Consider the following 5,738-nt stretch of genomic DNA (forward strand, 5'->3'; position numbering starts at 1 on the left):
TGGGGGGAGGGGGAGGGGAGGAAGGGGACTGGAAAACAGGAAAGGGGCAGAGTCTGAGCAGCATGGTCTATAAAACCCCTCCCTTGCTCCCAAGTCTCCGCAAAGTCTGCTGAGACCAGAAATGACCCGGGCTGGGGAGGGGGGTGGGTGGGGAATCTTAGAAAGGAGGCTGTGTGAGTCAGGACAATTAACTAGCCAGAGATAGAAGGCCAACGCTCAGATTTCTTGTTTCGTGTAACTGAAAAGTCCCAGGTAGATTTCAGACATGGCTGGGCTCAGGGGCACAAATAATGTCATCGGTCCCTCCTTGGTGCTACTTTCCTCCAGGCGGGTCTCTTTCTCAGGCGGGTTCAATTACATCCCGCTGGTATAACAACTCAGTGGGAAAAGAGAGGTTTTTTCCAAGTGGTTCCAGCTAAAGTGCCAGGGAAGGTTCTCATTGGCTCAGCCTGGGCCACGTGTCTAGGTCACATGACCACCCCCTAACGAATGGCGGTGGTGATGGGGCGGAGTTTCACTCCCTCAAACCACATAGATGAAGAACAAGGAAGGGGTGGTTCCCCACTGGGACAGGGGAGGGGAGAATTTCCTTCCAGAAGGAGACAGCCTGGGCAGAGAAGGCCATAGACGTGCACTGTGGGGGCCACGACGTGAGGAGAAGAGAACAGTTGCATGATAGGATCCGTCAGTGGGATTAGGTGGCTAAAGCAAAGCCTCAAAGTCCCTGCTGCCTGCACTCCCCTGGAATCGCAGAGAAATCTTGCCCGGGTCACTGGGCTGCCTGCAGAATGGGGAAAGAGAGAAATGCCCAAAAAGAACAGAGAGATTAACCAACACCCTGCCTCAGTTTCCCTTTCCATAAAATGGGGTCAAAACTAGCACCAACGTAGTCAGGTAGAGAGATTATCCAACACCCTGCCTCAGTTTCCCTTTCCATAAAATGGGGTCAAAACTAGCACCATGGTTGTAGAGATTACAGGGATTCGTAAGCATGAAGGGTAATAAAAACTAAATAACACCAAAGTGTGAAGGGTTCAGAATGGCGTACATAAGAAAGACACAATGAACATCGGATTCTTTGGAACCCAGGCCACCTTTGCCTGGCCTTTCCCTCCACTCCCTTATTGGTGAAATCTAGCCCTCTTCCTCCATGAAGCCTTCCTGGGATCCCCAGTGCACTCAGAGCCCCTGGAGCCCCATGGACCGAAGTCTGAGCCCCGGCTCTGCTCCTCGAGCTCTGCGACCCTGGGAAAGTGGCTTCACCTCTCTGAACCAGTTTCCTCTTCTAGAAGAGATGGGCGATGAAAAACTCTTGGGAGGGCTCTGCTAGATTCTGAGCCATTGGCTGCAGTAGAGGCTATGGTCTCTCTGGGGTGGGGGTCCCCTCCCTGGCATCTCTCAGTGTCCTGGGGAAGCGCCGGGCATAATACTGGTAGGCTCATCGGGTTCCTCACAGTTCGGAGTTGAGCCTCTACCCCTAAGATGCTGTGTGACATCAGCAAATCATTCCGCCTCTCTGAGGCCGTTTCCTCGCGGGCATCCCTTCATCACAGAGAAGCTATGAGACTGGCGGCTGCCAATACACAGTGCCCGACATAAGTAGATACTCGGTTCGTGGACATTCTCTCTTTCCCTGACTGCTAGCCCCAATGCCACCTCCTCCACGCAGTCTTCCCTGACTGCCCGGCTCCGATGACCTCTTGGTCTCTCCTCTTGCCTGCACAGTGAGCACCTTGGAAGTTCAGGTCAGGTCACTAGTTCCTTTGGAGTCCCCGGGACCCGGCACATGGCCCCGTAAACAGTGGGCATTCTAGGGATTTTGCGAGTGACCATGGTGACGATGATGATGATGATGACGATGGAGAAAATGTCATTTGAGACCAGCTAGGTCTCCTTAGTTCCGCTTCCAATTTCATCTCAGCTAACGTGTCTCCAGAAGTGTTTTCAAATCCTCTTTTGCCAGGATGTGGGTCTAAACAGATTCATAAACCCCGGGATCTGCTATGCGCCCAGCTCTGTGTCAGGCAAGCTTCTTTTTTGCCAATCTATAATGGCGTCTTGCCTTTAACAGTGAAGTTTTCATTGGAGCAGAGTTTCGTCACCTGCAGGATGATTTGGAGGGCACACACAGCTCAACGCTAAAAAAAAAAAAAAAAAAAAAAAAAGAATCATTCATGGGGCGCCTGGGTGGCTCAGTGGGTTAAGTGTCCCACTTCGGCTCAGGCCACGATCTCCCGGTTGGTGGGTTCGAGCCCCGCGTCGGGCTCTGTGCTGATGGCTCGGAGCCTGGAGCCCGCTTCCGATTCTGCGTCTCCCTCTTTCTCTGCCCCTCCCTCACTCACGTTCTGTCTCTGTCTCTCAAAAATGAATAAACGTTAAAAAAAAATTAAAAGAATCAGGAATATTTTTAAGCTTATTTATTTTTGCGAGAGAGGAGAGGAAATGAGTGGGGGGAGGGCAGAGAGAGAGGGAGACACCGAATCCAAAGCGGGCTCCGGGCTCCCAGCCGTCAGCACAGAGCCCGACGCCGGGCTCGAACCCACCAACCGTGAGATCGTGACCTGAGCCGAAGTCAGACAGTTGCCCCTAAAGTCTTTCATTCTAATGGTCACCTGTGGTCACAAGGTGGCTGCTCTACCTCCAGCATTGCATCTTAATTCCAGGCAGAAAGACGGAAAAGAACAAAGGGCAAAAGATCTGTACCAGGTCCTGCTGCTCCCCACCCCCACTCTCCACTTTTTAAAGAGTTTTCACCGAAGTGCCACATCTCACTGGCCAGGACTGCCTCATGGGCAACCCCTATGTGCAGAGGAAGCTGGAAAGGTGGAGTTTAAACTGGGCACACCGCTGTCCCATACAAAATTATTGTTTTATTAGTACCAAAAGAGAGAGAGAGAGAGAGAGAGAGAGAGAGAGAGAATAGATACTCGGAAGGCAACCACCAGTGCGGCTCAGGCACACCAAACCTATGATTGGCAGGAACTATTAACGCCACGGTTCTTGGCTCGGGCAGGAGTCGAGAAAGTCCCCTGCAGGGATCTGTGGAAACTCAGGTAGCTGGGTGGAGCCTGAGAATCTGCATTTCTAATAAGCTCCCAGGCCATCCCGGGGCTGCCGGTCCGACACCACACTTCGAGAACTGCTGAGAACTGTCCTACTTGCGGTAGGGCAGTCGGTACTTGAGCGAAAACACATGAATTTATTTTAAAAGGATAATCCTTAGGACGTAACGGCTTAGGTACGTTATCAGTTAAGATCCCCACAAGAGACAGAGGGCACCCTCAGATGGGAAATCAAGAAAAGCTAACAAAGGGCCTATTTGCAAAAGTATGGGCAGGGCAGGGTAAAGCCCCTCCCCCTCTCTCCCCCCGCCCCCCTCATCCCCCCCCTTCTGCCCAGCAAAGTGACAAGCTTTTGCTGCCACTGCCCCGGGGAAGGGTGAGCATTACTGGAGCCGGAAGTGGGGCTCTAGGAGAGGACCACCCCGGAGGAGGAGGAGGGGCACAGTCAACCTGACACAGGCAGGCAGAGAGCTGGGGAGTAAATACCCTGGCCTCTTTCTCCGCCCGCCTCCAGCCTCCAGCTGGCGCCTCCCATTGGCTGACTCCCCCTGGACGCCAGAGGGCTGAGGAGCCCAGGGGACGCGGCCCACACCGGTCAGCCTGTACCGGTCAGAATGGAAAAGAGGTAGAGAGAGACCTAGAGAGGCAAACAGAAGATGTCCAGCACAGACAGAGAAAATACCATGACATCATGAGAGCCAGGGGCAACCGAGTCTGGCCAGACACCGTTTAAAGTAAGCAACCCCCCTCCCCCCAGCTCATTCATTTGTTCAATTATTCATTGAGCACCTGCTGTGTCCCAGGCACTGTGCCAGGAGCCAGGGACTTAGAGCTGAGTTAATCATGACCCCCGCCCAGAGAAGATGCCATGTGAAGGGGTGTGAGGCAGGGGGTGCGGTCCTCTCCCCTCTCAGCCCCCCCCCCCGCCCCCCCGCACAGCCCACCCAGCCAGACTCCCCGTGCCTTCTACTGATCTCATCTGCTTGTCACCCGCGAGAATTCCGGTGTGATTTAAGCTTTCATTAAAGTTTAACTACAGGGGAAAGACTGCAAAAAAAAGTCACCTGCTCTGTCACAAATCACAATGTTATTATGTGCTGAAATAGGGGACTGTGGGAATATGCCAAGGGGATTTGGCCGGGATTAGGGATAAAATGTATTTAAACCGCTGGGTGCCCGCACGCCCCGCGAGAGCGCCCCATAAACCTTTGTGCATATAGATTTATATCTGACGAACTGTTGATGATGATTTTTTTTTTTCCGAGCTGCAAACAAAACCCCAGCCTTCACCAGCCCCCACGTCAGCCTTACACAAAATGTCTGTCTCCACGCTCAATAGCCAACAACAAAAATGATGGAGAATCTGAGGCAGATGTGGATAATTGCTCTGGCTTCCTCCCGTGAATTTAAATAGCTTTCTTGAATTATTGCCATTGACACGATCAATAAAATTGAGCTACTGCTGTATCAGGCCTTTCGGCAAGTACACAGGAAACCACGCTCCCTGGGGCTGGCATTTCAGCCACCCCGCGCCCCTGGCGGGCAGGGCAGGGGCCTGGAGACGGTTGATGGAGTGAGGACAGGTATGGGCCAGACTGGCCAGCAGCCGAACCAGGAAAAGCAGGTGGACCGCAACATTCCGCCTCCCGGGTGCCCTCCCTTTTTCTAGATTTCTTTCCCAGAAACAGTTAAACAAGCGAAACTTACCTGGCTGGCACTCCACGCCCCCCCCCCCCCCCCCGTGCTGGGGGCAGTGACAGATGGCCCAGGACACAGCCCAACCTCCGCTCCCGCGTTAGCTGGGAACCCTCTGCCCACCTCCCAGGAGAGGTACTTGCGTTTTAACTGGGGGCCTCCTGGACACCACGTCTCCAACAAAAGGACCCAATGGCGGCCTTCACAAGACCTCAAGAGCAAAGGCTAACTCGAGGGGTGAGATTTTAGTTAAAGGAAAAATACGAAGACAGGAAAAAAAAAAATTCTCGGTAAAACTCACGTACGATTCAGCATGTTCAGGTGCACACTTCAGGGGCAGGAGCACATCCACGGCCCCCACCTCTGCCCCAGGACGGTTCGTCACCCCGGAGGAGACCTCGTGGCCGCTCGCAGGGACTCCTGTCGCCCCTCTCCCAGCCTGGCCCCCGCCGCTCTGGGCCGTCTCCACAGATCTGCCCAGATAGTCCCCTGTGCTCCCGGCATGGGCTGGTCGGATCCGTCTGCCTGGAAGGGGGCTCTAGAAACGAGTGCCCCCCAGAAGGGAGCTCGCCAGCCGGAAGCTTCTCCCTCGGGTTAAGTGCTTGGAAGGCCAGACGCCGTAGAGATTTCAACAGAGCCAGAAAGCTCCAGAGGCCGGCTGACCGGAGCTCCGATCGCAGCTTCGTTGTTCTTCCAGCCGCGTGGCCGCGGCCACTTGTCGCCTAACCGCTCAGAGCCTCCGCTTCCTCAACCGGGCAATGGGAACGTCGGCCGTGCCCGCGTCCGTGGGCTGCCGTGGGGGGCAACACAGGAAGCCCAGCCCAGCGCAGGCCCGCGGAGAGCAGACTGGGTTGAATGGCAAACGCGCCCCCTCCCCCTCCCCCCCAAATCAGTGTCCACCCAGGACCTGTGCGTGTGGTCTTACTTGGAAACAGGGTGTTACAGGTGGGTGGGTGTGAAGTCTAGTCAAGATCCTGCTGG

Source organism: Panthera uncia, assembly GCF_023721935.1.
Source record: "Panthera uncia isolate 11264 chromosome D3 unlocalized genomic scaffold, Puncia_PCG_1.0 HiC_scaffold_9, whole genome shotgun sequence".
NCBI classification, from domain to species: Eukaryota; Metazoa; Chordata; class Mammalia; order Carnivora; family Felidae; genus Panthera; species Panthera uncia.